Below are 9596 nucleotides of genomic sequence, written 5' to 3'. Positions count from 1 at the left end.
GCCCAATATAGGGAGGTCTTTACTTTTAACAGTTTTTTCTTTGTTAAAAGTGCTATTTGATTTGTTTGTGTAATGCGCGAGTTTCATTGATGGTGTATCAATGAAACTCGGCGTTGTTGTTGGATCAAGTTAACATATTATATTACATTGGCTTATTACATACAAAACAAGAAGATAATTATGTAAGGTTTTAACTTCCTTTTTAAAATCTATACTCAAATTATTTATAACATTAAGCAAAATGTCTTTACATAAATTGACAACTGGCAACATTCTAACCTATTCACAATAATTAACTGATTGTAGCACAGATGGCGCTACGAGTATAGTTTTATGTTTTTCAATTTATGCATTAGAAGCGTAGACAGAGTTTCTTTGTCTACGATTAGAAGAGATTAGAAGTGCGCAGATTTCGAAATGAATGTTCCATAGATGGCGCTATTTTTGCAAATAAATGTACTGAAAGCATTGAAAATTGAAAGCTTTGACTTTTTTACGAACACTTGTTATTCGTATCAAATTGAGTCGAGGAAAAATATACTTAACAATAATTTTAAAGTTATTTACATTGTACTTAAGCATATGTAGGACGTAGGTGCCATTTTTTTTTTAGATATTTTTTTCCATAATATAGGTAGTTAGGGTACCTACATGATCCCATTGCTATAGAAATTTTGGGGCTTCTGATTAAAAAATGGCCACAAGTAGTTTTGGAGGTCCTCGTTAATCTGACACTGCGTAAAAACTTCTGAAGAGACCAAAACAGGTGGAAATCTGAAGGTTTAAAGTCAGGACCATTCGGTGGATGCATTAACACGTTCTAGCCAAACTCTCTTAACTTTTGCTGCGTGGCGCAGGGCGGTATGATAAACTCATAATTTTGTATACTTAGTTATGTCATCGATCCATAATGTAGCCGGTATACACATACAAAGATACAGGTGAAGCTACTGATTAGAACGATTATGTTTTAACCGCTCATATGCTTCAGAAAAAAAAAATGACCCCTTGCTTTGTTCCGTGCATCCACAGTTGCAATAACACGATCGCAAATCTTGTTTCGTGCAACTGTGGTTGCAAAGCGACTTTCTTATTTCAATTGATTATAAACCTTATTTCATACTCTCAGAGTCTAATTTTTACGTATTTAAACCAAAGACAACTAATTGATTCATCTATTTCTACCCAATACTACCAACCTTTCAAACAGAATTTTGAGAATATCTTAGTTTGTATCTTACGTGTCTTAGAAGGAAGTGTTAAAATATGCCGTAATTGTTGTATTTTATTGATTTCTACTCGTGTTTACTTACCAAATTATTCTCTAACATGTATTTTATTGTTATAAAGTAATATTTAAGTGACCGTTGTAATAAATATGTAATTAAGACGACTTTAAAAGTTAGTGGACTTTAGACGATTTCATAACTTTTAAAGGTATATGGTAATCATATATTGTTAAAATAACACAGATTTGTATAGTATTATTTCAATAGCAATCGATTACAGTCAATATATTTGAAGTACTCCTCTCGCGGAACTCATAAATCAAGTTTTAATAGCGGTGGGTCGAACGCGCGGCGCACGTTCCAGAGCACTAGCAAAGTAGGCTACCTTTATTTTTTTCGGAAGCAATTTAGCGTATTTCATTTTTGCAACTGTGGTTGCACAAAGCATATGAGCGGTTAAGCACATCACATTGAAGCACATCCTTTTTCTTCTGTTTTAGTTCAAGTGCTTTAAACTATTCTATTCTATTTCCCATGGCACCAACTATACTAACATTAATTAAAGGTTAATCTATCTGTTATAAAGCTGGAGAGTCTGTTTGTTTGTTTGAACGCGCTAATCTCAGGAACTACTGGTCCGCTTTGAAAAATTATTTCGGTGTTTAATGGACCATTCATCGAGGAAGGCTTATAGGCTATATTATATAATCACGCTAAGACCAATAGGAGCAGAGCCACGCGGGTGAAACCGAGGAACACATCTAGTATGTAATAATGTTTTTGTCTATGGCTGTGATTTTACCGTTTTCACCACATCCGCTTGTACATATTTTAAAATATTACAATTTTGGACTGTAGTCATCTTGTGACTCAATATAAATACTATAAAAACACGCGTTTTCCTCTAAATAAGAAAAAACATGAAACTCGCGACAATAGACCGACCTTCAAATGTAGACTATGCGATGACAGATAACAAAACTGTTATAATTTGACTGCACGACAAATGCCTGGATAAGTAAAAACAAGCCGTTTTCCTTGCGGCCTCCTTTAATAATATTCGCAGCGAAGCCTTTAACTACGTAACACCGCAATTTTAAAGTTTAAAACTTGCAGTCGACCTCCGTTGCTTGACGAGAGTGGTAGCGCGCCGTAATCCGTATTGGCTGTCAAACTTCGCGCCAGTGTCTGTGCAAAAAAGAAAAAAAATAATTGTCGCTTATTACCGGTTCGAAGTGGCCAAATTATTTGTGCGTATTGGTTTAGGTTTGTCTGTGATTTTGTGAGTGTTTTGTTTTTTTTTTTTCGAACTTTTCCGGATTCGTTGTTTATGGTGAGTTGTCCTTTGTTCGATATATGAAATGTTAATTAATTTATCAGTCATCAGTGAATATAATCTGCATTGTTGATTGTTGTTTATTTATGAGTGTTAAAGTAAGAGCAAATAAGGTAGTGTTGTTGCACGGTGAAATATATAGGCGGTTTTGTAACCACTTGTAACTGTTTGCTGTACTTTAGAAGGCATTAGCTAGTAAGTAGTGACTGGGATTGCCTTCTAATCTGAATGATATAGGACGTAGAGATGTTTATATTGAATGTTACGCTTCTCGAATCGATCACAATTCACAACTGGTTATTAAGTTATCATTTGCAACGTTTTATGACCTAGCAATGAATAATTGAGCATACAACCTGTTATTGTAGAGAAGTTTCAATACACGCATCCAAATCATGATAAGTAAATATTTTGTAAAAATTTTGTTTGATTTTAAAATAAAATAAAATTAAAAAATAACATTTTTTGTACTAGTTGACAGTAACTACATTCAGAAACGTATTTTATTTTGAGTACGTACCTATTACAATTTTTTCAAACGGTAGTCCGTTGCAAGTTGGTTGCGACGTAAAAAAAAGCGATAATATTAGGTATTTACCAAGGTAGGTAGTTCTTTTGTTTTAGACGTCTAGATACATCTGTATTCTGTATAAATTATTACTGACTATGGATTATGTCCTTAAGTCAACAATTACGTCATATTATTCATATGAATTCATAATAATAATTATTCTAATGTATTCCAGTTTGAACAATTAACGCGTACCTAATGATTCGCTTTACGTTTCAAACATTTCATTTCAAACGATTTTTTTTAAATCTTCGTACCTACCTAGGTAGCTTGTTCTCAGTTCTCGGACTGTTTATAACTATATATACCTACCTAGGTAGGTACCTAAATGTGGAAATGGTGAAGGAAGTAACATGACATCATAAGTAAGTATATTATAAACTAGCGGTCCGCCCCGGCTTCGCCCATGGTAAATATTTCGCAATAAAAGGTACCTAGCCTATGTTCTTTCTCAGGGTCTAAAGATTGTCTGTGCCAAATTTCATCAAAATCGGTCCAGTAGTTTATGAGCCTATTCATTACAATCAAACAAACAAAGTTTTCCTCTTTATATTATTAGTGTAGATAGGTAGGTATATCGTTATAGGAAAAAAAATGTTTGTTTGGTAAACATAATAGGTATCGGAAAAAAGATGACATAAATAAATCGCAATAACTGTCCTGACATCTGTCATTCAGTAGAATTTTTTGCAAAAAAAAAACCATATTGTTTATTGGAAATTATTTTGATGTAGTGTATTGATAATTATTTTACAATAAGACATTAGTCAACATCATTACTTCCTTTTTTGGAAATCGGTTGTGTCATTCGTCGATTGGTTACAATAAACGTGACTTATAAGATTTAATAAATTACATAATCTTTACTTTTATAGAGTTTTAAGTTCATAAGTTTTTGCCTTTGTGATGTTGGAATTAGGATATTAAAGGACCGTTTTTTTGTTGTTTTTAGGACTTTTTTTATTATTTTTTAATGGCTAATAGGGCTATTTATTCTTAGTTACTTTTGCATATGCACATCCATTTCAAGTGTTATTAATTTATTTTACAAATCATAATATCTGGTCTAAAAAGGTTTTCTGTTGCTGAATTAAGTCATAGTCTAATACAGCACTTGTTAATAAAAAAAACAACGAATTATTTCTTAATTATTAAGAAGGTTCTTAATTATTAAGAACCTCCGTCGATTTTGGGAGCGTCATTTAAAAACCAGTGGCGAGTTTTTTGCAATTTTCTCGTAACACGTAGGTACCTACAGTATTGGAATGCCGAATATTACCGTGCAGTGAATTGATACTATTTGCTCTTATATTCTTACTCAAACTTAAAGAGACGAAGTTACGAAGCAGTTTTAGGTTGATATGATCCTACCTACAATCTACATACCTACAAGGTTTTTTTCCTGGTGTAATTGGCAGGATTTTTTTATATTTTAATGCATTCGATCTTCTTTCTTATTTCTTGGAATGAATTTTCGAATTTTTGAACTCATTTAAAAAAGTTTTTTTTTTGTATTGTTTATTTTTTATTTTACCTTAAAACTTTGAAAAGGCTTTTAACGTAATTTGCGTGAATCTGTGTAACTAAGGCAGTCTGTGTCATCGTAGCTCCCGAAGGAATGGACCAATTTGAATGCGGTTCTCAACGTGTCCTTCGAAAACATACTTTCTTTTTTTAAAATATACCTACCTACCTATTATAAATTTATGAGAGTAACCTACAGATAATCGTTGTTATTTAACTTTATTTAACCTTAATTATTAAGATACACAAAGACGCTATGACATCATTCCTACATTCATCCACATTATCTGATGTAAAAAAGAAAGGTCGAGCAAAAATTCTTTAATTTATTTATCACTAGCTATGCCCCGCGGTTTTACCCGCAGTGGTCCGCTCCTGTTGGTCATAAGCGTGATAATATTATATAGCCTAAAGCCTTCCTCGATAAATGGGCTATCTAACACCGAAATAATTTTGCCGATTTGAAAAATTCTTCTCTACTACTTACAAGTAGTTCCTGAGATTAGCGCGTTCAAACAAACAAACTCATCAGCTTTAGAATCAATGACGCGAATGCAAGTTTTATTATTAAAATTTAAAAATCTCGATAAACGGTACTAAAAAAGATTTCTCGACAAAAACAAGGAAACATATTATTTCCCAACGTACCTATCTGTTATTAATAATTGTAGGACGGCAAAAAGTAACTTCCTTCCTTTGTTTTTTGTGCAATTAATTAATTTCCTAAATACTCGTTCGTAATATCTCGATAATATACATATTACGTTAATTACCAGGCCCTTATATTATTTTCTAAGCGCATGCATTATATTTTCATAGTGAAGGAATATCTCAAAAATTTTATGAGAGCATTTTTATGTACCTAGTTACTGTCATTTCATTGTTGATAAATAAATAATAATAATTGTGAATTCGTATTTCTCAGTAAACAGTGTTTTTAACAAGTATCCATTGGAACGGTTTTTTGGAACGAAGTTCCTTATCGCGCGTTGCGAAAGGGGGCTACCGGGCTAGACGGAATTTTTTATGAAAAATGTAAATATATATATGTCGTGGTCATATCGTAGATTTGATCATTTCATGATATGAGTGGCCATTTCACGAAATGGTCGCATATCGTGAAATGGCCAACATAGTTTGATCAGATCGTTAAATCGTCAACGTTCCACGATTTGGTCATCCACATTTGGCCAGATCGTATAAAATATAAAGAGTCCATAAAATATTAAAAAATTTCAGAATAACTATATTCTAAAAACTTGTTTAATGTCATTTAAGTTAGTGCCGCGGCAGCGGCCGGCGAATGCCAGAAGCGAATCGTTTTTGCAATAGAAAACAATTAGGTTAGGTTAGGTTACACTTTGATAAACAACGCACGAGCCGAGCGAGCAAAGCGAGCGTGCCGCGGCAGCGGCCGGCGAGTGCCAGAAGCGGATCGCTTTTTAAGAGTGGGCATAAAGGCAGAGAATTTCTAAAGTTATGGGCCCCGCCCTAGCGCGCCATGCCGCGCGCAATCTTTCTTCCATCATACACGGCTCACCGTACTTACGTAAAGTTCATCGGACGCTAAATTAAACACAATATTCTTCGCTCGTTCTACGCGTATTTTCGGTAGTTAGTATATTAATGAAATAATTACCTATATAAAACAGTGAAGTTGAAATCATGGCAAATTATGTAATATGATAATTTATTATTATTTTTTATTTATAATTATTGATGATAATCTATACGTATATAATAAAACAGTAAAAAAGTGTAAGTATGTATGTAATATATTCAAAAAACAATATTAGGGAAACAGTACAGAGCACGAATCCGTAAAAAAATTCTGCCTGTGTGTTTATGTCTGTTTGTTTGTATGATTTGAATGAATGTTATATTGTTGTGTTTATATTATATTTATTATATACTAGCTTTCCGCCCGCGGCATCGCCCGCGCAGTCAAAGAAAAACCCGCATAATTCCCGTTCCCGTGGGATTTCCGGGATAAAACCTATCCTATGTCCTTTCTCGGGTATCAAAATATCTCTATAGGTACCAAATTACATGCAAATTGGTTCAGTAGGAGTGATTGAGTAACAGACAGACAGACAGAGTTACTTTCACATTTACAATATTAGTACAACATTAGTATAATATTAGTACAAGGTAAATTAGCTTGGAGAAATATTTGCATATCTAGTGGTGTGTATGTCGTGGTCATATTGTAGATTTGCTCATTTCATGAAATGGCCAACATAGTTTGGTCAGATCGTTAAATCGTCAACGTTTCACGATTTGGTCATCGACATTTGGCCAGAACGTATAAAATATAGGTTAGGTTAGACTTTAATAAACAACGCACGAGCCGAGCGAGCAAAGCGAGCGTGCCGCGGCAGCGGCCGGCGAGTGCCAGAAGCGAATCGCTTTAACAAAAATGGTCGAATTTCGTGAAATGGCCATCCACGTTTGGCCAGATCGACGATCTGGCCAAATGTGGATGACCAAATCGTGAAACGTTGGCAATTTAACGATCTGGCCAAACTAAATTGGCCATTTCATGAAATGAGCAAATCTACGATATGGCCACGACATGTATATTACTCAGATCTTAGAGCGCGTTTCCACTATAACGTTCAGGCCTATACAAAAATGTTTCGATATCCTAACATTACTATTTAATGTTATACTTATTCCTAGCAACACTCTGATTTTTGTTTTCAATAAAAACAAGTTTTTATTTGAAAGAAAATGGTTTTGACTTTATAAAAAAAAAAAATTATCATTCAATTTCACGTTCTTGAGCAAACGACAAGACGACTACCGTGAAACAATAAAATATCGAATCCATAATAATTTGTTTCGTTATTAATATTTGACCATAATAATTACGAAACAAAACAAATAAATAAATCGTCACTTGATAGTTGAAAGTGGAAACACGCACAAAACCAGAATTTGCATTCGCGAGTGTATTCATACTTAGGGTTGCCAAACAGTATTCTACTGTTTTTCTCTAAATTATACTTTTTACTGTTTAACAAAAAAAAAGTACTTATACAAAAGACTGTTTTCAGCATCAAAGTGCAGACACATTATTATGTGTTACATTTAGACGCTCACAATTTTTTTTTATTTAGTCAGAGGGCACACACTACAATAAATAATGTTTGTTTTGCTAAAATGCTGTTTAATAATCTTCATAGACCTGAATAATGAATTATGAATATACGTACTTTATTTCTTGTAAAAAAAGTTGGCAACCCTATTCATAGTGTTTGTCTACACTAATCTACACTAATATTATAAAGAGGAAAACTTTGTTTGTTTGTTTGTTTGATTGTAATGAATAGGCTCATAAACTACTAGACCGATTTTAAAAATTCTTTCACCATTCGAAAGCTACATTATTTGAAAACGCGGGCGAAGCCGCAGGCGGAAAGCTAGTGAATGATATGTATTTTATTTGTAACTAGCGGTCCGCCCCGGCTTAGCCCGTACATATTTACGTTTTCTCTACATGAGAACCATCCTTGTACTTCAAGGGATACAATAAAAAAAGAATTGAAAAAACACGTGATAACGTGACAACGCGAAACACGAAATTTTATTGACACTAATTTTACGATAGATTTCAAATAATGAGCAGGTATAACTTTATAATTATTTATACACTAATATTATAAAGAGGAAAACTTTGTTTGTTTGTTTGATTGTAATGAATAGGCTCATAAACTACTAGACCGATTTTAAAAATTCTTTCACCATTCGAAAGCTACATTATCCACGAGTAACATAGGCTAGGTTTTATCCCGGAAATCCCACGGGAACGGGAACTATGCGGGTTTTTCTTTGAAAACGCGGGCGAAGCCGCAGGCGGAAAGCTAGTGAATGATATGTATTTTATTTGTAATTAGCGGTCCGCCCCGGCTTCGCCCGTACATATTTACGTTTTCTCTACATGAGAACCATCCTTGTACTTCAAGGGATACAATAAAAAAAGAATTGAAAAAACACGTGATAACGTGACAACGCGAAACAAAAAAATTTTATTGACACTAATTTTACGATAGATTTCAAATAATGAGCAGGTATAACTTTATAATTTACTAGAGGTCCGCCCCGGCTTCGCCCGTGGTACATATTTCGCAATAAAAGGTAGCCTATGTCCTTTCTCGGGTATCAAAATATCTCCATACCAAATTTCATGCAAATTGGTTCAGTAGTTTAGGCGTGATTGAGTAACAGACAGACAGACAGAGTTACTTTCGCATTTATAATATAAGTATGGATTATAATAATTATTTATGGGAGTTCACTCATCACTGCACCAGTGATTAGTAATACAGATTGTGAATATATTATATTATATATACCTACTATTCACAACCTATTTACGTTATTTACTGGAACAACCATAGGAATCTACAAATAGGTAGTAGGTAATCATAGTAGTAATGGTAATAAGTAATAATATAATAATTCATAAAAAATATAACATAAATCTTTCTTGATTTTATTGATGTAACACTATGAATGAAATATTTGTATCCATATAATATATATATATATATATATATATATATGTTTGTATACCTAAGATCGTCGCGTCAATACTCAGCCCACGGAAACGAATTTATGCATAAATTCGTGTGAGTGTGATTAGATATTACATATTTATGTAATATCTAAACTCACCTGCATAAAGTTTCTGAAATGAATCGAAAGTCGTATTTTTTATTAATACATATTAATAAATAATAATTTATTATTTATTATAAATAACTAATAATTATTTATTAATAATATGATTATAATACTATATTAACTTATCTTCGAAAATTAGTTAGATATCATTTAAATATGAATCTCTTTTAGTTCTCGTTTCTGAAGTTTCAATGTTCTTTTGTTGTGTACCATTTTCAAAAAAACAATATTGAAACAATATTATTAA

At 33.0% G+C, this 9596-nt stretch overlaps 1 protein-coding gene across 2 annotated transcripts in view; it reads left to right on the top strand.

Annotated features, from left to right (window-relative positions):
- The first annotated feature begins 2392 nt into the window (after positions 1-2392).
- The window catches only part of LOC123701803, a 72896-nt gene continuing 65692 nt past the window's right edge, over positions 2393-9596 (top strand). For both annotated transcript variants that reach the window (XM_045649365.1, XM_045649364.1), the window contains exon 1: positions 2393-2562. The gene's annotated coding sequence lies outside the window, so the exon portion shown is untranslated. The remainder of the gene's footprint in view (positions 2563-9596) is intronic.

This window comes from Colias croceus, chromosome 22, assembly GCF_905220415.1.
Source record: "Colias croceus chromosome 22, ilColCroc2.1".
Taxonomy (NCBI): Eukaryota; Metazoa; Arthropoda; class Insecta; order Lepidoptera; family Pieridae; genus Colias; species Colias croceus.
The sequence above is the reverse complement of the archived record's forward strand: the minus strand, read 5'-3'. Positions and strand labels throughout refer to the sequence as shown.